The 27,236-nt window shown below is 37.9% G+C and overlaps 1 protein-coding gene and 1 long non-coding RNA gene across 6 annotated transcripts in view; both read right to left on the bottom strand.

Annotated features, from left to right (window-relative positions):
• Nucleotides 1-27,236, bottom strand: part of DYM (dymeclin) — a 387,454-nt gene that overhangs the window by 243,101 nt on the left and 117,117 nt on the right. The gene's annotated exons all lie outside the window — the stretch shown is intronic.
• Nucleotides 363-27,236, bottom strand: LOC309639465. The gene is made up of 2 exons (XR_014251672.1): nt 6,936-27,236; nt 363-5,114 (listed from the first exon to the last, which is right to left on the bottom strand). It is a non-coding gene; the product is annotated as an uncharacterized lncRNA (long non-coding RNA).

The following is a 27,236-nucleotide window of genomic DNA, read 5'->3' as shown; positions in this document are numbered from 1 at the left end:
GAAAATCAAAATTATATAAGAAAGTACAACCAGTAGCCAAGTATTATTTGCTTTGGGACTGATCTGTTGTTTATCTTAACATTTTTAAAAATTTCCAGTCACTTCCTTCCACTCAGAGTATGCTCCATGACTGCCTACCCCTATATCCACCACTGTGTGTTCGAGGATTGCAGGCAAAGAAAAACACAATTAGAAAGTTCAATCTGCCAAAAAAAAAAAAAAATCACAAAATGCTCTCCAAGGTAAAATATAAGTGTTTTATTTTGGGGGGGGATTCTCTTCACAGCTGTGCATCTTCATTACTAGGAGAAATAAGAGTTGACTAGCACTGGACAAATTTCACAAACAAAATTCTGACTAGCTTTTAACAGAACTTCAAGTCTCCTTCCCCCCCCACCCCCCTTCAAGTCTTTTCAAGAGGGCTGCAAAGCTGCTTATAATGTCAACAAATGAACATTTTATTGAGAAGCTATCCCGCCCCACCCCCACCGGACAGACAGCCTTCCTTCCTTTCTCTGATAAATATTACTGCTATGTGGCCTTTCCTTACAGGGAGAAATGAGGCAGCCTGCCATTGCCTACACCGTAGTTTAAACTGGTCATAATACTGGACCAGAATTCTTCCAAAAGTTTGTTTCTTTTTGCTGATCCAAGCCTCTGATCTATGACCCAAGAATCTTAGTGGAACTGCATTTTCCTGTTGGCAAAAAAAATCTTCTCTCCAAAAAAATAAGGGAAAGTTACAGTATATTTCCTTCTGTTCTAAAAACCAAATTAAGGATGGTCTCCAAAGTTTTTTAATTGTATCCCTCAGGTCCTCCGAATAAATGCTTAAAATAAAATTCATCTAACTAAAACTAAAAAAGTACTGAAATTAAATAAAAGAAAAAATCTAGTGTTGATAATTCCACCTTTTAAAAGTACTGACTCAAGATTATTTAACCTTAACAATAAAAATGTGAGAAAAATATAAAGTATGACAAACTGAAACATCAATAAAATAATAACCAAAGAAAAAAGAACTCTCATTTTAAGAAATTTTGAACTCAAATGTAAACTATTAAGACAACAAAATTAAGGTAAATTACTGTTTTTTTATATTACTAAACATGCCACTTGCCCTATAACTGATTTCTTATATCTAAAAAATACATTACAGAACACTAATTATTCAAGCAAAACTATACCAAAAAAATACATGATAACATACTATACTGTCATCCATAGTTATAAAAATCTGCTAAAAGGGTCATAGTCATATATTTTGAGCCTGTAATACTGTAACAAAACAGAGACCATGAAGAAATTAAGGAGCAAGCAGGTCAGCTATTACAAATACTTATGAAAATTCTGCTAGAGACATTTCAATCAACACAGATAAAAGGGTAATCAGTCAATAAATAGGTAGTGAGTGCCTAATTAGGGTTAGGCTCTATGCCAGGTATAAAAAATACAAAGAAGAAAACAATTATACTTTGTCTTTGAGGAGGTTAGAGAAAGGGGAAGCAAATATTCACACCAATTTTAAGTGTCATAATGATCCAACAAATATACCTAACTCTTCAAACATCTACACTTTTCCTATACAAGTACAGTGAAGTAAGGGAAGACAGTTCCACCAATAAAGTTACTGAACATGCATCCCAGGGCAAACATTGGGGCAGAGTAACTATCTGATCCCAATACCATGCTCTCTTTCCTTTTATTAATAAAACGCCCTGAGATTTAGCTGGGCAGAGCTACATTTCCCAATCTTTCTTCCAGAAAACTATGGCCATATGACTAAATTCCAGCCAATGGGATGTGACTGGGAGCAGCCCAAGCGAGTTTTAGATTATATCCTTAAAAGGAAATTATTTTCTCTTCAAATCCTCACCCTTCCCATGGGCTAGAACCCAGGTAGAGTGGTGGGCCGACAGATTTGACTTTGTGCATGAGGATACCACCAAGGGAATGGCAAAACAAGACAGAAGGAAGTCTGGCCCTGGATGACCTCAGGAAGCAAACCTGCCTACACCCCTGGACTAGCTTAGACTTTTACGTGAGAGAAATATTAATCTTCTATCTTTTTTAAGCCACTGGTATCTGATCTCTATTAAAAGCCAAACCAATATCCTAACACAAATACGTGTTATAAAGTTCCAAGATATTATTGCTTGGTTAGAGACCTTTTTTTTCCCCAAACAATAGTTAAAAAAATTTTTTTGCATATCAAAAATTTATTTAAGTTTTTAAGATAATTATAGATTCATATGCTCTTGTAAAAAAATACGCACCTTTTTATCCAATTTCCTCTAAGGGTAACATCTTACAAACCTATAGTACAGTATCACAATCAGGATTTAACATTGATACCATCAAAATACAGAACAATTCCATCACCAGTTAGGTACATTTGTATGGGAAAAAATATCTGATGATCACTAAACTTCTTTGAAGTTAATTTCTTTTAAGGGTCACATACCAGCCACAGAGGAAATGTACCATCGTGGATTAGGCAAAGTGCAAGAAAATGGATTAGACACTAAGGAGCCCAAAGACAATGAGGCCCTATCCATGAAGTTTATAGTCTAAAGGAGAAATGGACATGGAAAAGACAAGCAAATAAATAAACTGTAATGAGTTTGCAGGGAGAAAAAGAATGTTACCTAAATGTCAGGATGGCCCTGGAAGAAAAAACAGTTGAGAAGTAACTCAGAAATCAATGTGTAGAACTGACCATTGGTTTATAGACTTTTTCCAAGTTTACAATTAACCAGAGAAGCCATTCTCCTTCCCCCCAGTTTTAAAAAATTTTCTTGCATTTCTTTTTCCTACTTTCTTTCTTGCTTAGAACATCCTTCAAGGGCCAAATCAGACTCGTCTATTCTAATGAAGCAAAAAATGACTGCTTTTACAGCACTTTGATTGTATAGCTCTCTGGAGCATTGTACTTACCACAGTCTGAAACTGATTATACTTACGTATGTAACTTGGGCACAAATCTCCCTGGGGACTCCTTGATAGAAAATAGCTACATCTTTTTCATGTTTCATACTCCTTAGAGGGCTCCAACTTATAAACGTAATTTGTTCCTTTACTTCAACTTGACTTGACTTTCTTTCTTACTTCAGTTACTTACCAAAGGTTATTTTTACAGTGTATAAGACAGATTTTATATTTGATATTTTAAAAGTATATAAATCATATAGATTTTATATTTGCTATTTAAAGGAAAAGCATGCTGTTTTTAAAGTTCTAAATATAAGTGTCAAAAGTTGGCTTTAGTCCTATATTTTAAATTATAATACTTTAATGCTGAAGAGAATACTAGGAGACAGGTCTTTTCAGACACCAGTGGTAGGACTGTAAATGGGTACGCACCATCTTTGGGAAAGGCAGTCAAGTAATGTGCATCACAAACATTAACAATACGCAGATTATTTGGCCTCAGAAGTCCAATTCCACAATTTATTCTAAAGAATGAATACAAAGATCAAATTAAAGAGCTATCCACCTTAAAACTCAGAGAAACATATACACTTAAATACTGAATGAGAAGAAACTGGCTGAATTAATTGTGACATAACTCATCAACACAAGAGAAAACCAAGCCCATGGTTAGAAATACAGGCGTATCACCCAGAATGTCAACAAGGTTAACATTTTCCCAGTAGAATGTCAGCTAGTTTTTAATATCTAAACTTCCCAGAATATATCACTCAGTTTAATCCTTTTCAACTAGTGTTTATAAAATAATCTTTTATATTTGTATCTCCAAAACTCAAAACATTTTAAACAAAATAATGTACTGGGGGAGAGGGGGAATCAAATTTCATTACAAAGATAACTGGTGTGACAGAATTGCTGACATTTTGAAACTGAACTGAGTGTTAAAAAAAAAAAAAGGAGATGAATGTCTCAGATGTTGTTGATAACTAACAGGGCATCTTAGTGTCATGCCCTGTGTGAGCCATTCTCCACCACTGGGCACACATACTAAATGTGTTTCCGAAGACCTTTCACACTGAGCCCTTGATTTTTGCTAAGTGTTATACAATAAGAAGTAAAAGTTGAAAAAGTTGTAAAGAAGAGTGAGGAAAAAATGACTAAATGGAAGAGAAGAGATTACTATTTAAATCATCACTTTCATCAGGAAGCCATGTTTTAAGCATTTTATATAAAAACACACTAGTTTGTTAAACACTGGCATTTAGTGTGCTTTAAAAAACTGGTTGAATAATTTGAGTTATTACATACACTATAATTTTTAAAATTTAAAATAATGGTATTTAAATAGGTTCCAGATCAGTATATTTGGCATAATGTCTGATTTTTGTGAATTTCTGTGATTACTGATATTAAGTGGTAGATACCTGCATTGTATAACTAGTTTGGAGGGTCAGTTGTTAGGGTCTGACTACAAAGGAACACAAGGAGACTTTTTAAGATGATGGAAATGTTAAAAATCTTATGGTTATGGTGGTTATTACATGACTATACATATTTGTTAAAACTAACAGAAGGTAAATTTTACTGTGTATAAATTATATCTCAGTAAACATGACTCCATCCTTTCCCTCTCCAAAAACATGTTGGGCATGGATGTGGAGCAAGTTGAACTCTCATATACTCTATAGTGAGAGAGTAAATTGGTGAAAATAATTTGGAAAACTGTTTAAGTGTAACCACTATACTTGAATGATGCACAGCTAGGACCCACCAATTTGCCTAATTATTATACCTAATAAAATGCTTACATTATGTGCAAAGACATGTACAAAAATATACATAGCAGCATTATTTTAACAGGCAAAAGTTAGAAATAATCAAATGTGTTAATAATCATACACATTACAGTATGAAGGATAAATAAAATATGGAATAGTCTTAAGATGAAATAATACATAATAATCAAAATGAACAAAATATGCTTCATGCAAAAATATGAATGAACTTTACAAACCAAAGAAGACGCCAAAGAATACATAGCATGTGATTCCATCTATATAAAGTTCAAAACTAATCTGCGGTGCTAGAAGTCACAACAGTGGTTTCCCGTGCAGTTGGGAGAGGACCACGATTAGGAGAGTACACGAGCGGGGTTTCTGGGATGCTGGGATTACTTGACCTGACTGGTAATTACATGTATGTTCATTCACTTTATGACAATGAATTGCGCTATACACTAATCGTACATTTTCTAGATGTTAAACTTACATTAAAATGTTTACCACTAAGAAAACCCAGTATGCATTCCTTTTTGTAAGATGATAAGTATATACCATAATGCTCACAGTGGTGACCTTTGATTACTGGAACTAAAGGTGATCTGTTTTTCTCATTAGAATGCTTTGATTTCTAAAATGATAATGTAGTAAAAGAAACCATAAAATTCGAAAAAAAATTTACATGATATCTTTAGAACAATATTTCTTAAAAGAAATATATTAAAATGTCAGTTTATTGAGGAAAACATACCCTATTTGATATTATATCTTTATTAAAGGGCACAGCCCTCAAGTACCTCTCTATGTGTTCAGCCTATACGTTAAGAAAACATTCTTTAGCAATTTATTTTTTTCATTTGAAAATGAATATAAAACAGCAACATACACAATCTTGAACTACAGCCAATCATACTACAGTGCTAGGAAAGGAGGAAGGGTGGTGGGAAGGTCACTAATATTTTCACTTTTTTACATGTGTTTACATTTAAAGCACTCTTAAAATATCTGGTGACTTCTAGTTCCTAAAACAGTTCTGAGTCAAATTCAATTTTCCTAACACAAAACAACATGATATTAAAACCCCCAGCCTGTCTCCCAAAAGGAATGCTTTGACCATCTCAAAAAAGAGGAAAAAACACACCACAAAAGAACAGAGGAAAATGTTTTAAAAACTCATAGCACACTAAAACATTTCATCCACCTTTGTAGTCTGAAATCTTTCAGAACCTCTGATTTATAATCCAGCATAATATAAGCCATATGAAACTTTAAAAGTCTTACTCCTTTAAGAACAGAACTATTAAAGAAAAATTGAAAAAAAATCCACTGAAATAATTCAGTGTTTATGAAGATAACACCTGTTTTCAAAAAGGAGAAAAAATGAAAGGTAACAGAATTCATTGGTCTAAGTAAAACTCTAGAATCACATATCCTTAAAATAAACATTTATGAGAACCTAAGATGAGCCAGGTACTATAGTAAAGTGTAGAGTATGAAGGGAAACAAAATGAATAAAAAACCTAGTGTCCTCTGAGATAAATCCCATCTCATACCCCCATGCAAAAATGTTAGATAAATTAAATCTGATGCAAGAAATAAGAAAGGGGCACTGTGCCTGTATGCTCAGAGGACAGATAGCCCTTCCCTTGAACAGGTCCATATCTGGTTCCCCAGTAACCTCAATCCATCTGTCCTGAGGTTGGCCCCTAAAGCAGTGTTTCCCAAAATGATGCACGGACCACTGATGAAGTGAGAGATGGTTAAATGTGGCACTTTTTAAAAATCTTCAAGAGTTATGTATATTAGAAATATATAAACTAGGATATCAATCTCAATTTTCAAGGACTTCACCATGTAATATAAGGATAGAGTAAACAATATGTTTAAATTTTTGAAAAAGTGAGGTAAGTAAACTGGAATTCAAGCTGTACTCATATAAGACAAAATCATGGTGGTTGCATGGATGTGGGTGAAGTTGGGGAAATATTCCTGTAGGAAAACAGAGAAGTCCTCACATCACAGCTCTAAGCATCTGGCAGTGTATACTTACACAGAAGTCCCACTCTTCAAACCAAAAAAGCCCTGTTCCCACAACATTTTCTCATGATACATGATCTCTAACCCCTCAATACCCTGGCCACCTTTCCATCTGCTGGCAATGAGGCATCCCCAACAAAACACAAAATAGAGGTATGTGTGTTAATGATGGAAGAGAAACGTAAGTACCTTTCAACAAGCTTTAACCAAATACAACCATTCACCCCTCCTTCAGCTGAGGAAATCCAACAGTGTAGTATGTCACCCCTGTGAAAATTAAAGGGCCTTATTAGGGCTAGAGCTTTCACTGTTACTACAAACTTTTCTCTCTTATACACAGCTGTACTACTTCATACCCTTGGCTTGCACGACTGCCTTCCCTGCTAGACTGTGGGTTGCTTGAGATGGGTGTCTCCCTTCTTCACTGTGGTTTGATTCCTTTGCACCCTGACAATATAATTTTTTATATTACATTAAATAGGAAATGAGTAATTTTTAATTTTGCATTTTTGCAAACTGAATTTTTTACCTTTTATGTAAAAATATTCATACGAAATTCTTTACTTTCTCCAAATAAAAATCACGATTGAAGTCTGAATTATGCAAGAGATTTTGTCAAAAACTACCTATACTAATAAGTTTATTAACTTTAACAGTATCAATAACCAAAAATAATCCATTACTGTTAGATTTCTAACAGTAAAATCTTAGAATGAGTGCCTACATTAGCATTTAACTTCCACTTGTGAAGGAGTAAATATAAATCAAATGACTATAACAAAATATGCAGAATAGATTTATTCCCACCTCAGTAACAGTCATTTTTTCCATATAGGTTTCCAGCTGTTACTCTCCTGGGCATTAAAAACTGAGAATCTGTAAGTAACTGTTACTCTTTGGTTGAAAGTGACATTCAAGGAAACATGGGAAGAATTTCTTCCAAAACTCGGACCACTTTGAAATGAATTTTTAAATGCCTTAAAGGTAGCAACAGCAATGTCATCTACCATCAAAGGATAAGAAGAGTAAGATAAGAGCTTAGGAGGGACTAGGAAAGTAGATTCTATGAAAAGAGAGCACATTCATAAATATTTGAAAAAGAGGATTCCAAATTAGTGAATCCAGAAAGTTCCCAAGATATAAATGATGCCCAAATGAAAGTTACAGGTAGTAAATGCAAACAAGAGTAAACACTGTAGATCAAATGGTCTGAAAGTACTCATGAGATTGAAGAAATATCCACAGAGCATTCAATACAATCCAACTAGCAGTTAATAAACACACACTAACACTAATGGTCTCCAAAGTGGGTGAGCAAAGAAAATATCAGAACTTTGTGTTTCATCTAAGAAATATGAAGACCCTAAGCCTTAGCAGTACACATTACTCAGACTGGCACTGGTGCTCACACTCAGCCCACCTGTCAGAAGTCACATGCCATGCCAGTAATCCAGGTACCCTGAGTGGGGTCCTGCCCGCAACAGGGGGGAAAGAGGCACGCGCGCCTTCCTTCTCTTGCAGCATAAGAAGACATACTGTGGTTTACCCTGCTTGATTATACTATCTAGGTTTAACTAAACTGACTCTCGTAAAAATCTATTTTAAAAATAATGGAACCAGGGATTCCCTGGTGGTGCAGTGGTTAAGAATCCGCCTGCCAACGCAGGGGAGACAGGTTCAAGCCCTGGTTCGGGAAGATCCCACATGCCGCAGAGCAACTAAGCCCGTGCGCCAAAACTACTGAGCCTGCGCTCTAGAGCCTGCATGCCACAACTACTGAGCCCGTGTGCCTAGAGCCTGTGCTCCGCAACAAGAGAAGCCACCGCAATGAGAAGCCCACACACCGCAATGAAGAGCAGCCCCCTCTCACCGCAACTAGAGAAAGCCTGCACGCAGCAACGAAGACCCAATCAATGCAGCCAAAAATAAATAAATTTTAAAAAACAAATACCGTATGCTAACACATATATATGGAATCTAAAAAAAAAAAAAATTGTCACAAAGAACCTAGGGGCAGGACGGGAATAAAGACGCAGACCTACTGGAGAATGGACTTGAGGACACAGGGAGCGGGAAGGGTAAGCTGGGACGAAGTGAGAGAGTGGCATGGACATGTATACACTACCAAATGTAAAACAGATAGCTAGTGGGAAGCAGCCTCATAGCACAGGGAGATCAGCTCGGTGCTCTGTGACCACCTAGAGGGGTGGGATGGGGAGGGTGGGAGGGAGGGAGATGCAAGAGGGAAGAGATATGGGAACATATGTATATGTATAACTGATTCACTTTGTTATAAAGCAGAAACTAACACACCATTGTAAAGCAATTATACTCCAATAAAGATGTTAAAAAAATAAACAAATATATTAAAAATTAATTAATTTAAAAAAATAATAATGGAATCAGGGAATTCCCTGGCTGTCCAGTGGTTAGGACTCGGCGCTTTCACCACCCAGGGCCTGGGTTCAATCCCTGGTTGGGAAACTAAGATCCCACAAGCCACACACGTAGCATGGCCAAAAAAATGAAATTTTTTAAAAAAATGGAACCATAAAACTGTTTTAACTTTCTGGTAAAGAAATCACAGACCGAAAAAAATATAAATTAAAGATTCAAGTACAAGCAAACAACAGTAGAGACTACATTTCTACTCCCTGTGTCGGCTCTTTGTTAAGTCATTTTTGTAAGCTAAAAACAAAGACAATGTTTATCAAATCTCTGAAGAAAATTGCCTCCCCATCCATTACCAACCCTCTCTGAAATAAAGATATATAGCCACCATTATTAACAAGGAATATGGCTATAAAATATACTGTTCCTTGAGACATTAAATAATGACACTATGAAGCCACTGTGATTAGCAACTGAGTTTAAAAACTCATCCAGATGATTAATAATATTTGTAATATCAAATTTTTTTCTGTATTGGTAATAAACTCAAATTTAAATACTTAAAATTTTTTTATTAATTTTATCTTTTGGAAAATGTCAATTTGCAGATATCTTATAATTTACATAATATATTGGTATAACAATGCATTATATAATTTATGTCAATCCACTTAAATCGGGGGGTTTCTTTAAAAGGTTACATTGATGGGATGTATAATCAACGTTTAAAGACTACTATACACAAGGGAGGGCTTCCCTGGTGGTGCAGTGGTTAAGAATCCACCTGCCAACGCAGGGGACATGGGTTCGAGCCCTGGTCCGGGAAGATCCCACATGCCGCGGAGCAACTAAGCCCATGCGCCACAACTACTGAGCCTGCGCTCTAGAGCCCACGAGCCACAACTACTGAAGCCCGCGCACCTAGAGCCCGTGCTCCGCAACAAGAGAAGCCCGCGCACCGCAACGAAGAGTAGTCCCCGCTCACCGCAACTAGAGAAAGCCCGCATGCAGCAATGAAGACCCAACACAGCTTATCAATAAATAAAATAAATAAATTAATTAAATAAATAAATAAGTAAAGATTACTATACACAAGGGACTGCTGCGGGGAGAGGCAGTGAAAGAAAGAGGGGAAGAAAAAGAGCAGTTTCTGCCATTAAACGGTGATCTATACAAATTATCAAATTTCTAACTCACCAAGCATTATCATTCACCTAATTTTACACATAAAGAAATTACACTCAAAGAGGCTAAGTTCCTTACGCACATAATAGAGCTAAGCAGGTCTGCACCCACAGTGCTCTGAGTCTATAGCAGATGCTCTCCCCCACTACCCTCACTGCCCCTCCAGCTCCAAAACAATAAACGGGGTCCCCTGGCCTCCGCTGGGGATTACAAGTTTAAAATTTACCACAAGTCAGATCTTCAAGCACTTGGGATATAACAGGCCTAAATTCAATCTGTTTGCTATAAGGAATAGCATTCTGTGGTTTACAATGAGTCTGGTCCCAAATTATCTTGCCAGACAGAAGTCTCTCCCACTCTTCAACCTCATCCACGGAACCCTACATATATATATATATTTTGCTTGGATTGTGTTTTTGGCTCTACTACCTTCTGTTCATCTTGGTACCACATCTGCATTTCTTTATATCCCCCTAAGGAACCATCTCTCCCAGGCGTTTTGCCCCTTTTTTATGGTGAATAAACATTTACTAAATTGTCTCTTTGGCAGGCACACACAGGTTCTTCAATGAATAAATTGTTTTCAATACATTCAAGGTGCCCGTAATCTTCTTGAGGAGACAGGCAGGAATGTCTTTATAACACAATGTTCTGAGAGTTTCACAGAGTCCCGTGCAAAGAAAGAGGACTAGCTTTGCTTGGGCATTCCAGGAGAGCTTCCCAAAGAAGGCTGCCTGTAACCTGGGCTGTGACGGTGAGTGACAGATCTGCAGGAGGAGAGGAGGAGGGCATTTCGGTGCATGGGATGGTATCAGACAAAGCTGGGCAGGGGTGAACCTTCGGTGCACCTGGCGCTCCAGCTGGAGACTCTGAGTGAGGTAAGGCTGGAAAGAGAGGGGACATTGTGAGGGGCTTACATGACGGTGCTTCTGAAGGTCACTCCAATTGCCAATTCCGAAGGACCACAAACAGACCAAGAATTCAAGTCTTTTCTGGTGATCTTACAAATGAATGACATACAATTCATACATACATACAACCTTCACTTTCAATTTTACCTAGGATTAATACTAACCTATTAACTCACTAAATCAGTTACGGGACATTGTATTTTCATAAACCTAGAAAAAACTAGAGTTTACAGAAGATCCTAATAACTAAGTCTCCTATCAAAAAGTCTGGCTGCTGTGCAATGCTTGTTTGTGCTGCAAAGCTCCTTGTGCACAAACACGCACGCAGACATACATATCACAGGTGCCTGGAATTCCGGCAGCTTGGGGGAAGGAAATTCTGTTATGCATTTTGTTCTGAATTGTTCATGGTCTTCCACTGGTGCATTTCAAGCTTTTTAAGTCATAAATTTCAGTTAAATTAGCTTCAAAATGAGGAGTTAAGATGATTGTAGATTCTCTAGTTAACCCTACACAATACAACGATGCATAACTATTAAGACCACACTACTAATAAGATACCCTTTCCCCTGCCAGGACACAACCAGCCAGCAGGATATAAGGGAGGTTCACGGAGCTCTGAATCCTTCAGTAAGACACCTCCTTTTCAGGCCATGAGGCCAAAAGCCTCACCATGACAAACTGTCCAAAGCTATAATTAGAAATACTACCTCCCTTCCCCTAAAGGATCATCAGGGCTAATTATAATTATGCCTTATATCCCTGTTTACCTTGATCAGCAAAGAGAACTAAAGCTGCTACATACCCTGGCCCAATGCCGTACAATTCAGTACAGCCCCTAAACTAACACAGTCTCCCATAGCTCTCCCCATCTCCTCTGGAACTCACATATTTCATCAGAAAAAATCCTCAATACTTTCAAGCTTAACCTCTTTGCCCCTGGTCTAACAGAAACCTGGGTGTCCCCTGAGAACAGTTCTTTCTCTGGAGCCTTTACAAGTGGTGACTTGCTTTTCTCTCTCCACAACCCATGTACCACAGAGAAGCAGTACAGCTTCCAAACTATTTCTCCTGACATCCCAGGTGCCCTGAAACATCCCATCAGACTACACTACCCATCAATGCTTCTTGCCACAGTCATTTATAGAAAGCACTGTCACTCCTGCTCATTTTCTAATCATTTGAGCACCTGCTTCACTGTCTGCCCCTCCACACTACTCCAGTCCTCATTTTTAAAATATCAACATACTCATATTCAAGCCACCCAAAAATATGGTCTCTAAGGCCTTGATCTGCTTGTTCACTTCCTCTAACCTACCCCAACTACCCATTCCCATGGTCATGCCCTGGCGGCACATTCTCTTTGCTAATAATTGCACTACCACCACAATTTTGAATTCATATATTCCACTCTCTGACTACCACCACCGCCCAGCTTTCCAGACCATTTCCTCTAGTACCCGACTCAAACAATTTTTGACCTGGTTGGCTCTCTCTACCACTTTTTCATTGTCTACCACCACGCCCTCCTAACCCAGCTAGGGTTCAGTGGATCGGCATCAGGATCACTCCCTTGCTTACTCCGTCCCAACTCCCTCACACTCCTGCTTTCCTCCATCATAACTGCCTAGCAAAACTCCAGCCTTGATTCAATCCAATTCTCTAACTACTCCATGTTCCAAAGCAGCTATACATAACTGAAGAACAACATACAACCATTCTGATTGCTTTTAAGTTCATCCCCATAAATTTCAAGTGGGCCCTCAGCTCTGTCCGGCAATCCTATTATGCTTCTCTAGTGTCCCAGGGGAATTAACTCTCCTACAGCTCTCTCTTGGTAAACTTCCAACACCAATCTCCAATCTTCATGCTCAGCTGACTCTCAATAGAGCCCATCAGATAACTACCCTGTCTTTCCACTTTAAAATCCACAAACCCACCTGCATCAACATGTACATACTCTGCCTTCACTCCTGTTATAAAGGAGTGAAATATCCCTTCTCCAATCTTTATGAATAAGAATTTCTCCATCTGTAATAGAATGTAAGTTCTCTGAATGCAGACATTTAGTAATATTTACAGAATTGGAATGAATCATTCCTACCACAGTATGTAAACATGCTGCGCCATTTCCCAGCCAAAAATAAAAAAATAAAACCTCCCTAGAATCCATGTCCCCTTCCAGTGGCTGCCCTATTTTTCTGCCTATTCTCTGACTCTCATTCTCCCCTCAACCCACCCTAATTAGCTTCCTAAACACCATTCCACCTAAATGATTCTTGACAAAGTAACCAACAACTTCCATCTTACCAGATTCCAACAGTCATTTCTAAGGCCTCTCCTTAATCAACCTCTCACTTAAATCTGCATAAAGTTGTACATTTAAGATTTTGTACTTTATTGCACCTATGTTATAATTCAAACATTAGAAAACTTCAGTGAAACAATTTCATGGATCAGATACAACTGGAAAGAGAATTAGTGAACTGGAAGATAAATCTGAAGAACTTATTCAGAGTTCAGAGAGACAAATGAAATTCTAAGAGAGATTAAGAGATATGAAGACTATGAAGATATGAAAGAAATTTCAGAAGTAAAAAGAATAGCAGAGGCAATTTCCTGATGGTCTGTTGGTTAGGACTTGGGGCTTTCACTACCGGGGCCCGGGTTCGATCCCTGGTTGGGGAACTAAGATCCCACAAGCCGCACAGCATGGCAAAAAAAAAAAAAAGAATAGCAGAGATATAACACAACAAAATAAAACTGCAGATCACAAAAGCTACCAGAAAGTAGAAATTTAATGATCCCAATCACTACCCCCAAGGTCACAAAACTAGCAGGCTTAAATCCAGGTTTCAGGCTTTTTGCAATATATCACACCACTCAGAGAAGAAAGAAAGAAAAATCCAGTTAGCTAAGAAACTCCATTAGGCTCAAATGATACATATGCTATTTCTCCAACAGGTATGCATGAACTTTTGGAGACAATCCATGATGTGCCAGGAATAAGCAAGGTCAGAAAACAAACATGATACTTTTTCCTGGATCACTAATCTTACACTAAGATTTCTAGAAAGTTAATTAAGTCACTGGACTGTCATGTAATTCCATCCTAATAGTAAGAAAACAAACGTGGATATGATTACTGAAGTAGAACTTAAAATGTGCATTAATTGGGCTTCCCTGGTGGCACAGTGGTTGAGAATCTGCCTGCTAATGCAGGGGACACGGGTTCAAGCCCTGGTCTGGGAAGATCCCACATGCCGCGGAGCAAGTAGGCCCGTGAGCCACAACTACTGAGCTTGCGTGTCTGGAGCCTGTGCTCCGCAACAAGAGAGGCCGCGATAGTGAAAGGCCCACGCACCGCGATGAAGAGTGGCCCCCGCTTGCCGCAACTAGAGAAAGCCCTCGCACGAAACGAAGACCCAACACAGCCAAAAATAAATAAATTAATTAATTAAAAATCCTTCCCTCTACTTTAAAAAAAAAAGTGCATTAATTTATAAGATAAAATATGAAACCTGAGCATTGCTAAGAGGCTTCTGACAAACTCCTAGACCTTTAAGGTTATGACTCATTTGCCTCAGCTGTTATGGGCTGGCTGAAAAAGCACTGTTAACAGCTCTAATGGTTTTCTCAATAATGTGTAAATTACTATGATTGGCAGAATTCAACAACAAAAAAAGATTATTTGTGTAATTCACTGTTTTTGTTGTTGTTTCTTTTACTCTGAACTTAAATGTTGTATTTTGTGAAGAGTATAACAAAAATGCTGGGGGACTGAGGACAAAATCTGGTATGCAGAGAGGGAGAAGTACCAGGTTCTGCCTCATCCCACCGTCTTCTGGTCTCTGTGAGATTATGCTGATAACTCCTACAAATAACCTGCCCTAGAAAGCTAGTTTATTATATTACTGCCTCGTCTTCATCCACTATACATTATCAACCAAGTATAAGTCAGGATTAGGGTGAGTTACAAGTAACAGACCTGTATTAATTATGGCTTCAACAGAAGTCCAAAAGTAGGTGTAGTAGAGCTTGCCCGTTACTCCATGATATTCAAGAGCCAGGCTCCTTTTCTCTTGTTGCTTCACTGTGTACAGCCTCCATTTCTAAATTTACTCACGGTACAATGTGGCTAATCCAGCTCCAGCCATCACATTTTCATTCAAGTCAGCAGACAGAGACGAGGACAAGTACTTCCTTTGAGAACTCTACCTGCAAGTTTGCCCATACCACTTCTGCTTACATTCCCTTGGCCAAAATATAGATCATATATGGTTGAAAAGAGGACTGAGAAATATAACCTATCCTTGGCATCCATGTAGTCAGCTAAAATGGGGGAGGAGACAAACTAGCAGTCATCATCATGACACATATGAATAAATCCTTTGCAATGTCTCCAAAATATATCCCTTCTACTTGAGATGATGGAACTTGGCCTTAGGTCTCCTGTCTTTAGAGCCCTGTCTTTACCTTTGCTCAGGGAAACAACTGTGCCCAGATAAACCAGTGAGCTTTATGAACAACATGAGAACTGGCAGAAGTATTGGTAGTCTTACCATGACGTCTTCCCTTTGAATACTAGCAACAGGATACCTCAAAACATGCGCTATTAACCATACAGCCAAAAGAAGGAGGTAAGTAATTTTAGCTGCTTTACAGCAAAAATTTGCCTGCTCTCCTGATCTGACCAAGTCAGGAACTGAAATTAACAAAAGTAACAGCTTAGATTTCAACCGCACCTTTCTGGATTAGGGCTCTAACTTTTCAAATACATAGTAATATACTATTTTATTTTCATAACCCTAGTAACACGATAAAACTTCATTATTATTTGCACATTTTAAATGCTCCCTACTTTACTATTTAATTTGCTGTAAGTATATACCTATACATAGGGACAAGCACTGGAAAAAAAGAATGAAAAAATGGAAACAGTTGATTTGTTACAGTGGTAGAATTATAGCTAATCTTAGTTTTTAAAATTTTCGTAACTTCTAGTGCCCCCTGTGTGATAATATTTAAGACTTTATAAACACACACTCACACTCACATGTATCTTACATACATACAGCATACAGTATGGAGAAAGATAGCCACACATGATTTCTACTAGCTGTGTGACTTTACGAAAATTACATAACCTCTGTAAAATAAGGTCACAGTACTAGCCATTTCCACACCCCTCCCATCTATGATCTGTAGTGCAGGGGGCTAGAAACCTGCAAACTATATTTTCCAAACTTCTTTGCCTGCTGGCTTCAGATTAGGGCAGAGAATCGGAGACACTGGGTTGGGGGTAGGGTGGGGCGTGAGAACAGAGAAGCCATTTTTCCTTCAGCTGCTGGGGGGATCTCTAGCAGATTCATTCAGGATTCCAATGGCTTCCTGCTCAGGTAGTAAGGCTCCTACTGTGGTGGAGCCAGCAGGTTCTCTTGCAACATACTGTATAAAGATGTTCACTAGGGTGTTATCTGGAATAACAAAACAGTGGAAACCACCAAAATGACTAATCATTTTAATTGATTAAGGTGAATCTATATGATACATGATTAAAATTGTATTTATGAAGAAATATTAATGGCATGGAAAATACAACATAATGTTACACAAACAAGACAGGATTCTTAAAACTATATTGCCATTAGCATCAGTTAGTGTTGTGACTGCAAAGCATGACAAGGGCATGAGGGAAATGCAGATCAAATTGTGTATCATTTAAATATCTACGAGAGTTATGGCCCAGCCAGATAGAAAGAACATGAAAGAAGAGAAAATGTATTCCAGCAGTAAAAAGCATAGGGAGGAATTTGGCTCAGCCTAAGTGGAGGGCTGCAGACTTTTGCTTACATTATGCATTGCAAAGTTGGCAATATCATCTCAAGGGGACAAACTTTGAAAACTTGATTCGGAAGAGAGCAAAAAATAAAAACCCTCTTTTTATGTATGAAGCACAGATATATATAGTACATAAACAGCTTTACAGTATATTTGTAGTTTTAATTTTCCTTTGGGAGTGGCAGTGGCAATTAAGAAAAAACAGTCTAAAAAGGCTCCTGGGACTTCCCTGGTGGTCCAGTGGTTAAGACTCCGTGCTCCCAATGCAGGGGGCCTGGGTTCACTCCCACATGCCCCAACTAAAAGAGCCCACGTGCCGCAACTAAAGATCCCGCACGCCATGACTATAGATCCCACACGCTACAACTAAGACCCAGCACAGCCAAATACATAAATAAATATTTTTTTTTAAATTACAAAAAAACTAAAACTAAAACTAAAAAGGCTCCTTAGGATGACAAAATGGGGAAACATGTTAAGAAACACCTGCAAACAGAAATCTCCCTGAAGAATAAAGTACATATTGGTGTAACTTGAACCCATGTATGCAGGAGAGGGTTGAAACAAAACCCATCTGAAGGGCATGGACCTTCAGTGTCCAGGTATCAGGGGGACAACAGAAATGGTTCAGGGTACAGCAGGAGAACCGCCATGGATGCATGCAACACCAAGACATAAGAGAATCTAAGTTTGCAAATTATATCAAAACATTTCAAAGAACCACAGATCCACTATATTGAATATACAAGAGGAGGAAGTGTTCTGTGTAGGCATTTCAAGTGATTAATATGTTGAAAGGATAATATGATTATAAGGCAGGAAGGACAGAAAATAAAAGTAATGAACAAGAGCAAGTAAGAAATTAATGTAAGACTGCAAACCAAAGGCATCTGAAGAATAAAACTCTTACACACTGCTATCATCCATGGTAAATCGAGGACGATAGGTAGTTTACTCCTTATCAAATATTATTATACAAGTTTATGATAATCATTTCCTTGCTTTTCTTTATAGTTTCAACCACCTACAGACCAAACTCTAAACAATGTAGTTTAGTTTTGCCTGGCTTTTTTGGTGTAGTTTTGCCTACTTTTGTACTTTCATACTGTATATGTTTTCTTTTAACTTGCTTCTTTCATGCCACGTGGTGTTCTAAGAGTCATCAGTTTACGTGGGGAGCTGCAGTCCCTTCAGCTGCATATAATGAACATAATACTCTTCATCCATTCCACTCTTGATGGTCATCTGACGTGTTTCCAGTTGGAGACGATTATAAACAATGTTGCTACGAACCTTTCTTCATGTTTTCTTGCACTTACGTATGCGGGTTCCTTTAGGATGTATACCTAAGAATGGAGCTGCTGGGGTACAGGGTATGTTCATATTCAGTGTCACTAAATAACGGCCAAACATTTTCCAATGTAGCTATACCTAATTACACTCTTAGCAGAGTTGTCAGAGTTCCCACTGCTGTACCAACACCTTCTTTCATAATTTAAAATATAACATTCATCTCCAGTGTTATACCTCTGAAAGTTACTGGCTGCAATTGTACCTACTTTCATATATGTCTGATTTTGAAACAAATTTAATTCACTTTCACTTCATGCAAAATAAGGGTAAAACTACATCTCCAGTCTAATAAGCAGCACCTAGCTCCACACAGGACCAGCAGGGTGAATTAAGATATTCGTATCCTATCCTTTGTACATCTCTGGAAAGTATCCCAAGCATCCCAAAGCAACTTACTAGTCTCTTCTTCTGCTTGGCTAACTCCTTTTATGTGTTGTAATAATCTTTATTAACATTGCTTATTTCTTTAGTCATTTGACATACAGTTTTAGGCTCCATAAATTTACACTCCCATGAAAAAAAAAATTGAAGGGTATTTTTATCTAACAGAATTATATTTGACTGCCCAGCAGGTGTGGGGGGAAAAAGGTATACCAACATCTGTAGTAAGAAAATGTAATAGATTTCTTAAATACTAAATTTTCTTTACTATAAGAAAATGTGATGTTCTTTGCAGAGAATTACCCCACTTTCCACCAATCACTGTCCATTATGGAAAAACTATCAACATTTATGGTCTGACTACTTAAATTAAGCTGTCGCCACACTGACTGTGAAAAATTGAAAGGTTATTTTTAAAAATTTCTCAAAATAAACACATTTCAAATAATCAGCCCAATTTTATCTAATTCTGCCAGGACTTTAAACATGAAAATAAAATTTAAAAACAAACAGATATATCATATCATTTTGTTGTACCAAAATGTCCATATAATCACTGATAATCTCAAAACATCACTCAGTAGTAATCATGCAATTGGAACCCTACATGTCAATGCTTTGATTGTTATTGAAGAAAACCAGTCTATGGGAGAAAACACTTGAATCAAGTATTTTCTTTTAAAAATACAATGAAAGTGGGACGTCCCTGGTGGTCGAGTGGTTAAGAATCCGCCTTCCAATGTAGGGGACACGGGTTCGATGTCTGGTCAGGGAATTAAGATTCCACATGCCACAGGGCAACTAAGCCACACGCTCTAGAGCCTGCATGCCACAACTAGAGAGCCAGCATGCTGCAACAAAGAGCCCACGTGCTGCAAAAGACCCCGCATGCCACAACAAAGATCCCGCGTGCTGCAACTAAGACCTGACGCAGCCAAATAAATAAATAAAAATAAATATTAAAAAAATACTTTAAAGCTATTTGACTTAATTGACATCACTCAAATCGTTGTAAATTTCATGGTACATCCATACAATGGAATATTATTCAGCCATAAAAAGGAATGAGGTACTGATACATGTTATGAATGAACCTTAAAAAAAAATACAATGAACGTGTTAAGACAACAATAACCTAATTTGCTAAAAATATCATATTTGTATTTTTTTAACAAAAAAATGTATGACACTGGGGAGGGAGGAAAGGGAGGTAGTGGAAACTGTATTTTCTGCTCAGTTTTCTGTAAACTAAAACCACTCTAAAATATAAATAAATAAAGTCTATTAATTTTTTAAAAAATGAAATGTAAAGGAGTAATTAAAAGTATAAATCCACAACCATAAAGGGAATAGAGCCATAAGTAGCTGAAAGATTTTAACAAATTTCTGGTAGAAAGTTAACAGTGAACACAATGGAAGAAGACACAGACAGAAATTCTCATAGCAGGAGCTATAATGAAAGAAGAGGGTCCATCTGCACAGTAGATCTTCAGCAAGGGTCTAGAATTAGAGAAGGTATATGGATTGGGGGCAGGAGTTAGAAGCAGGGCTAAACATGGAAAAATTTCAAAAATCTTTAGCAGAACAATTACCTCTTTACAATGGTACTTTTCTAGGCCTCAGTCATCCAGGTTTTACAGACCAGTCATAAAATTTTCAGAGGCTACATGACATTCACCCATTCAACAAGTAATTAGTATCTCCCACAACCCAGGCCCTCTGCTAATGTGCCGAGGATACAGGTTTGAACAACAAGTAATTCCTGCTCATAAGACTTTCCTCACAGTCTAGCGAGGGGTAGTAGTTAGGTAACGGAGAGTCCTAGATCAGTTCAAGAACTGGGGCCGCCCAGCACAGATCCCACCCCTCTCTACACTCTACAGTATTTCTAATTCTCGACTCTAAAGCTGACTCTGCTCAAGCCTATGCCGACCACCTCAGACCCTTGCTCCAAGGTTCCCAAGCTCAGGACCACGTGGTTTCTCCTGTAGCCGTCACTGCTCCTAGCACTGGCAACTCCAAGATGGAAGCAGCTGTTTACGTCAGGGCCACAAACAGCAAACTAAGGCCAGGAAACGCAGTGGCTAGAAAGCTAAGAGCAAAGAAGACAGGGAAGAACAATACTGAGGGTTGGGGGGGATGGTAAACAAGAATAGGAAACTGAAAGCAAACCGGGGCAGTCTAGAAATGATCTTTAAAAACAAACAAATAGGTAAAGCCACAAATTGCTATTTTACTCACACAGCATTACCTGTTGAGCAACAGAGATGTGTAAGCAGGCAAAACTATTTTGTACTTTTAGAAATATTCCTGGACCGCTTTATACTTTGGAATAATTACGAATGAAAAAACCTCCTCTCTTAAAGCTAATGTCTGTTAATCTGTGTACACTTTCTAAAATAAACAAACTGGGGGTTGAGAACTGACTAACTACAAAGAGGCATAGGAAGTATTATTAGAATGAGTTGTGAAAAGACAAGTTTAAAACTTTTCAACATTTACCCTCAATCCACAGCATCAGGAGCCACAGAAAATATAATACATGCCAGACTATGAAAATATATGATTCAGTAACTTGTGACATTTTTAATTGCAAAATTAGCTGAACTTGGCTTGCTTTTGTACCACTCAACTGGCCTGAAAAATGGTACTGACGGCTAAGCAAGGCTTCCAATTTGATGAAGTTATGGTTAAGGACGCTAAGGAGGCTCCTGGTCAACCTGTTTATCTTCCCTTTTCGTAATCTAGAACAGAGGGGGAGATTGCCTTAATTTTTTAAGCACAAAGGCTAAGGGCACATGAAACATGTAAGATAAAAATATGTAAGGTGTTTGGAAAACTAGAGAAAGTGATACAGGTGGGGGGGGGGGAAGATGAGGCAGGCAAGGGTAGCTAGTACTTGTTTTCAGTATTTACCATGTTCTAGACATTTATTCACTACTTGTTGTATGTTACTTAAATGTAACAAAAGCCCACAGGTAAAGATATTCTAAGTTCCACTTTTAAAATGAGAAAACTAGGATTCAGTGAAGTAACTTAAAGTAACAAAACTAATGGAAGCCAGAGCCTGGTTTCCAGCTCAGACCTCTCTGATGCCAAAAGCTATATTCTCCTCCAATCCGTGATCTGGCAAGGATGGCGAGCTGCTGCTCTCCCCTCCCTTTCCTTCGCCTAGCCTCTGTAAAGTACGGGACCCCTATGGCCTTGCAGAATTGACTCTGGAGGCTGCTGGGCAGCACAATGAATGGTAACTCCCTCTCTCTCTCCACCACTCCATCCAGCTGGATTCGATGGGCCTTCAAGGACCACAGTCTGGCAAAGTACAAGAGAAAAATAAAGAGACATTTATCATAATCCTGCAAGGAATCATCATTCCATTTTTACAGATGGGAAAAGGCTTGGAGAGGATACAAAACTTTCACAAGGTTACAGAGCTAACCAGCTTGCACTAAAGGTTCGAGTCCAGGTCTGGCCAGACCCACACGTTCTTCAGAATCTTACCTAGCAACTCTGGAAGGGTTAGAAGTTAAGAGACAGCGTTTTAATGGACAAACTGAAATTTACAACACTAATTCATGCTCATAGTGATTCTGGTTTTCCCCTAACATTTTATTATGAAAATTGTCAAACATCCAGAAAAGTTGACAGAATTATACAGTGAATACCCATATACTCACCACCTAGATTTCACATTAACATTTTGCTATATTTGAGATAACATCCCTATCCGTCTATGCATCCCTATATTCCCCATCAATGTAGCTTATTTTATTAATGCATTTCAAAGTAAGCTGCAGAAACATTTTAAAAGGGAAGTCTTTGTTTTTCAGTTTTGTTTTGTTTTTTAATTTATTTATTTATTTATTGCTGCACTGGGTCTTCGTTGCTCTGCACGGGCTTCCTCTAGTTGCGGCGAGTGGGGGCGACTCTTCATTGTGGTACACGGGCTTCTCACTGCGGTGGCTTCCCTTGCTGTGGAGCACGGGCTCTAGGAGCATGGGTTTCAATAGTTGTGGTGCATGGGCTCAGTAGTTGTGGCTCGCGGGCTCTAGAGCGCAGGCTCAGTAGTTGTGGCGCACGGGCTTAGCTGCTCCGCGGCCTGTGGGATCTTCCTGGACCAGGGCTTGAACCCGTGTCCCCTGCATGGGCAGGCAGATTCTTAACCACTGCGCCACCAGGGAAGCCCCTAAGAGGGAAGTCTTTGAATAACTCCTAACACTAGACTTTAAATTATTATTTATTCATGTGAAAGGTGGTCTCAAAACTATACCAACTATAACTTATGAGTGTTTTTACTAGCATTCACAAATTCTGTTAGCAAGTAATCGTGAATAAATCTAATCTTTATATTTACTCCAAACATCCATACTGAAATTAATGTAAATTTTAAAGCAGCTGCTTAATAAAAGTTATACTTATTGACTGCGATAGAATTTAACAGTTTTAAAGCAAATCCACTTTAATTGCTTCATTTTTCAAATAAGATTCAGTCCCCAAAATTAGAATTCCATGATTTTAATATTCTTATGTTTAAAATATCTTTAATATTTTAAATTCCACAATAAAATAAGTTACATTAGTGGAGTCTCAAAAACTGATTAAATCGTCGATGGCAAATAAACAACATTTATAGCAGTCTTAGAAAGTTATTCCTAGGATTTCATCTGAAATTGATTGCATTAATCTATTTTCTTCCTGGTGAATATGAATGAATTCATTCCCCAGCTATTTGTGGCATAAAAAAAGCTTCAGTCTTCCCCTCAAATCTGTTAAGAAGAAAATGAGACTAGAGGGATGGCATACTGACTTTCAAAACCATTTCTGGAAACTGGTTTAGGAGCGGTTGTCAGCAAATTACAAGGATAAAAGATAACAAGTCAATACTATATTTTGACACTTCCAACGAATATCTTTTAATAAACATTTTTTAAAAGTCTAAAATCTGAAATAATGCTTGTTTCAGAGAGCAATTAAAAGTAAAATAACTTATATTATGACCCTACAACTAAATATGGTCAGTTTGTATTATAGATACTAATCTAAACGCTCACTGTGGGGCTTCCCTGGTGGCACAGTGGTTAAGAATCTGCCTGCCAATGCAAGGGGCAAGGGTTCAAGCCCTGGTCTCGGATGATCCCACATGCCATGGAGCAACTAAGCCCATGGGCCACAACTACTGAGCCTGCGCTCTAGAGCCCGCGAGACACAACTACTGAAGCCCGCGCCCCTAGAGCCTGTGCTCCGCAACAAGAGAAGCCACAGCAATGAGAAGCCCGTGCACCGCAACAAAGTGTAGCCCCCGCTCTACGCAACTAGAGAAAGCCCATGCGCAACAATGAAGACCCAATGCAGCCAAAAATAAAGTAAATAAATGCTCACTGTATGCCTGCAAAGAACCATTACAAGTAAACAGTAAACTGAAATTAACTATATTTTAAAAGTCACAAAATGAGTTCAGTCCTGAAAATAAAGAAGGGGAGAAAAAAGTCATTCTTTCACCTGGTATATAAAAATCTATCAGATCATTCCAAATAAAAATGAATTAAGAATGTAATTACTGTTTATAAAGCACTTTCTTTTTTTGAAAATTCAAAGTGCTTTAATTAGAAATGCTTTCACAACTATGCCTGTTTTTGAGTGCCACATACTTTTTCGCTTACTGTAGTTTTTCTTTCTCTCAATGAGTCAGCCCAGAAGAAGCCAAAACTGAAGAGAAAAACAACCGTCACGTAAAAAAAATTACAACTACTGCATACCATACCTATCATAATAAATTCAATAACTTTCTCAATAACACCAATTGGGAGAAATGAGTTTTAATCTTCAAATTCTACTTTATTAATTTCTCTATTATAGCATTTACCTAAACAAATAATCACTACTTTGGCTTTATAATTTGGCTGGGACACCCACCACCGCAAGCAAAGGAAAAACAAAAACATTTTTGATGGCTCATTCAAATGGAAAAGCCATATATCAAAAATTATCATGTAAAACCTCAGTACTTGTGATGGAAAGCCCAGTTTGGCAGAACACATTCAATTAGGTTTGGCTCTTTAAAACATTAAATACTCAGTTATAATCACATTACAGCTTTGTCTTATAATGAAAAAACACACAAGAAATTTCAAGGTCAATGCTTCCTTTGCTTCACCCTTTTTTTTAGGTATTAGAGGCAATTTAGAAGCTTTAAAATATATTAAAAGACAGGGTAAAAGAAGTAAGGATAGAATCAAAAGGAAAACAATAAATGTTATAACTTTGTTTTTCCTTCTCACAACATAAATTTTCAATATAACTCTTCTAGTGACTATCTGAAGTCTCTATTATAAATGTGTATACCAAATATCAGATATTTTCATAATTTATTTACATTAAAAATCTGAGTAAACTTGTAAATCATTATAAGGTCACTGTCTTTTTTCTATTTTTTTTAAACAAAAGTTATCTTTCAAATACAACTATGTAATATTTGTGACTAACAGTGACCACTTATTGTGCACCTACTGGGTACGAGGCTCTTTCTTACACTTTTGCTCATTTCATGCCCTCAGTAGCCCTATAAAGGAAGGTATTATCCTCATTTTGCCTTGAAGAATTTGAGTCACTAAGAGGTTAAATAGCCAAAGAACATCTAGTTAGTAAATGGCAGGACTGGCTTTCAATTCTAGGTCTAATACCAACAGCCAGAGTCTGATACTTATGCCTCTTCCATAATACCAAATTATCAAAATCTAAAGCTAGTCCCTCCCAAAGGACAATATAAGGAGTGGCCTCCAAAATCAGAATAGAAAATAACTTGTTTCAATCACAGGATTATTTGGTGGGGGGGGAATCCTTATGCATTCTGGAATGCCTTTTCCTTCTTTATTTATTTTTTAAAAAAACATATTAGTGAGGTTGGAATGGGCTGTGAGTGATCTACTTTGGGCAAAACCCTCACCTCCACCACTAAACAGGTTGTGGTTTAAAATAAAGAATGACTGGGGCTAAAAGGTGACTTAGCTGTTGACATAAAAAGGAGACCAATGGCCTCCCAAACTGAGAATTTCAGTGAGGGGAATTCCAGCATGACCTACTTAATACCTATTACTGACTGAATGTTTGTGTCCCCCAACCCCAAATTCATATATTAAGCCCTAACCCCAATGTGGTGGAAATAGGAGGTAGGGCCTTCTGTAAAGTCATTAGGTTTAGATGCAGTCATGATGGCGGAGCCCCCGTGATGTTATTTGTGCCCTTATATGAGGAAGAAGACACACCATGTAAAGATACTGTGCAACCATCGGCAAGCCAAGAAGACAGCCCTCACTAAGAACCAAATCTGCCAGCACTTTGATCTTAGACTTCCCAGCCTCTAAAACTGGGAGAAATAAATGTGTGCTGTTCGAGCCACCCAGTCTACATAAGGCAAATGCTAACAGCTATAAAAGAGGAAATCGAGAGTAACACAATATAGTGGGGGACTTTAACACCTCATTTATATCAATGGACAGATCATCCAGACAGAAAATTACTGAGGAAACACAAGCTTTAAATGACACAATAGACCAGATAGATTTAACTGATATTTATAGGACATTCCATCCAAAAACAGCAGATTATACTTTCTTCTCAAGTGCACACAGCACATTCTCCAGGATAGATCATATCTTGGGTCACTAATCAAGCCTCGGTAAATTAAAGAAAACTGAAATAATATCAAGCATCTTTTCTGACCACAATGCTATGAGATTAGAAATCAATTACAGGGAAAAAAAATGTAAAAAACACAAACTCATGGAGGCTAAACAATATGTTACTAAATAAACAAGAGATCACTGAAGAAATCAAAGAGGAAATCAAAAATACCTAGAAACAAATGACAATGAAAACACAGCAATCCAAAACCTATGGGATGCAGCAAAAGCAGTTCTAAGAGGGAAGTTTATAGCAATACAATCCTATGTCAAGAAACAAGAAACATCTCAAATAAACAATCTAACCTTACATCTAAAGGAACTAGAGAAAGAAGAAAAAACAAAACCCCAAGTTAGTAGAAGGAAAGAAATCATAAAGATCAGAGCAGAAATAAATGAGATAGAAACAAAGAAAACAATAGCAAACATCAATAAAAGTAAAAGCTGGTTCTTTGAGAAGATAAACAAAATTGATAAATCTTTAGCCAGATGCATCAAGAAAAAGAGGGAGGACTCCCCTGGTAGGCCAGTGGTTAAGAATCCGCCTGTCATTGCAGGAGACACGGGTTCAAGACCCGGTCCGGGAAGATCCCACGTGCCGCGGAGCAACTAAGCCCGTTCACCACAACTACTGAGCCTGTGCTCTAGAGCCTGCGAGCCAAAACTACTGAAGCCTTCGTGCCACAACTACTGAAGCTCGGGCGCCTAGAGCCCGTGCTCTGCAACAAGAGAAGCCACTGCAATAAGAA

The sequence above is a fragment of the Balaenoptera physalus genome, assembly GCF_965194825.1.
Source record: "Balaenoptera physalus genome assembly, chromosome: 12".
NCBI lineage: Eukaryota > Metazoa > Chordata > Mammalia > Artiodactyla > Balaenopteridae > Balaenoptera > Balaenoptera physalus.
This window is presented reverse-complemented; position numbering and strand designations above follow the sequence as displayed.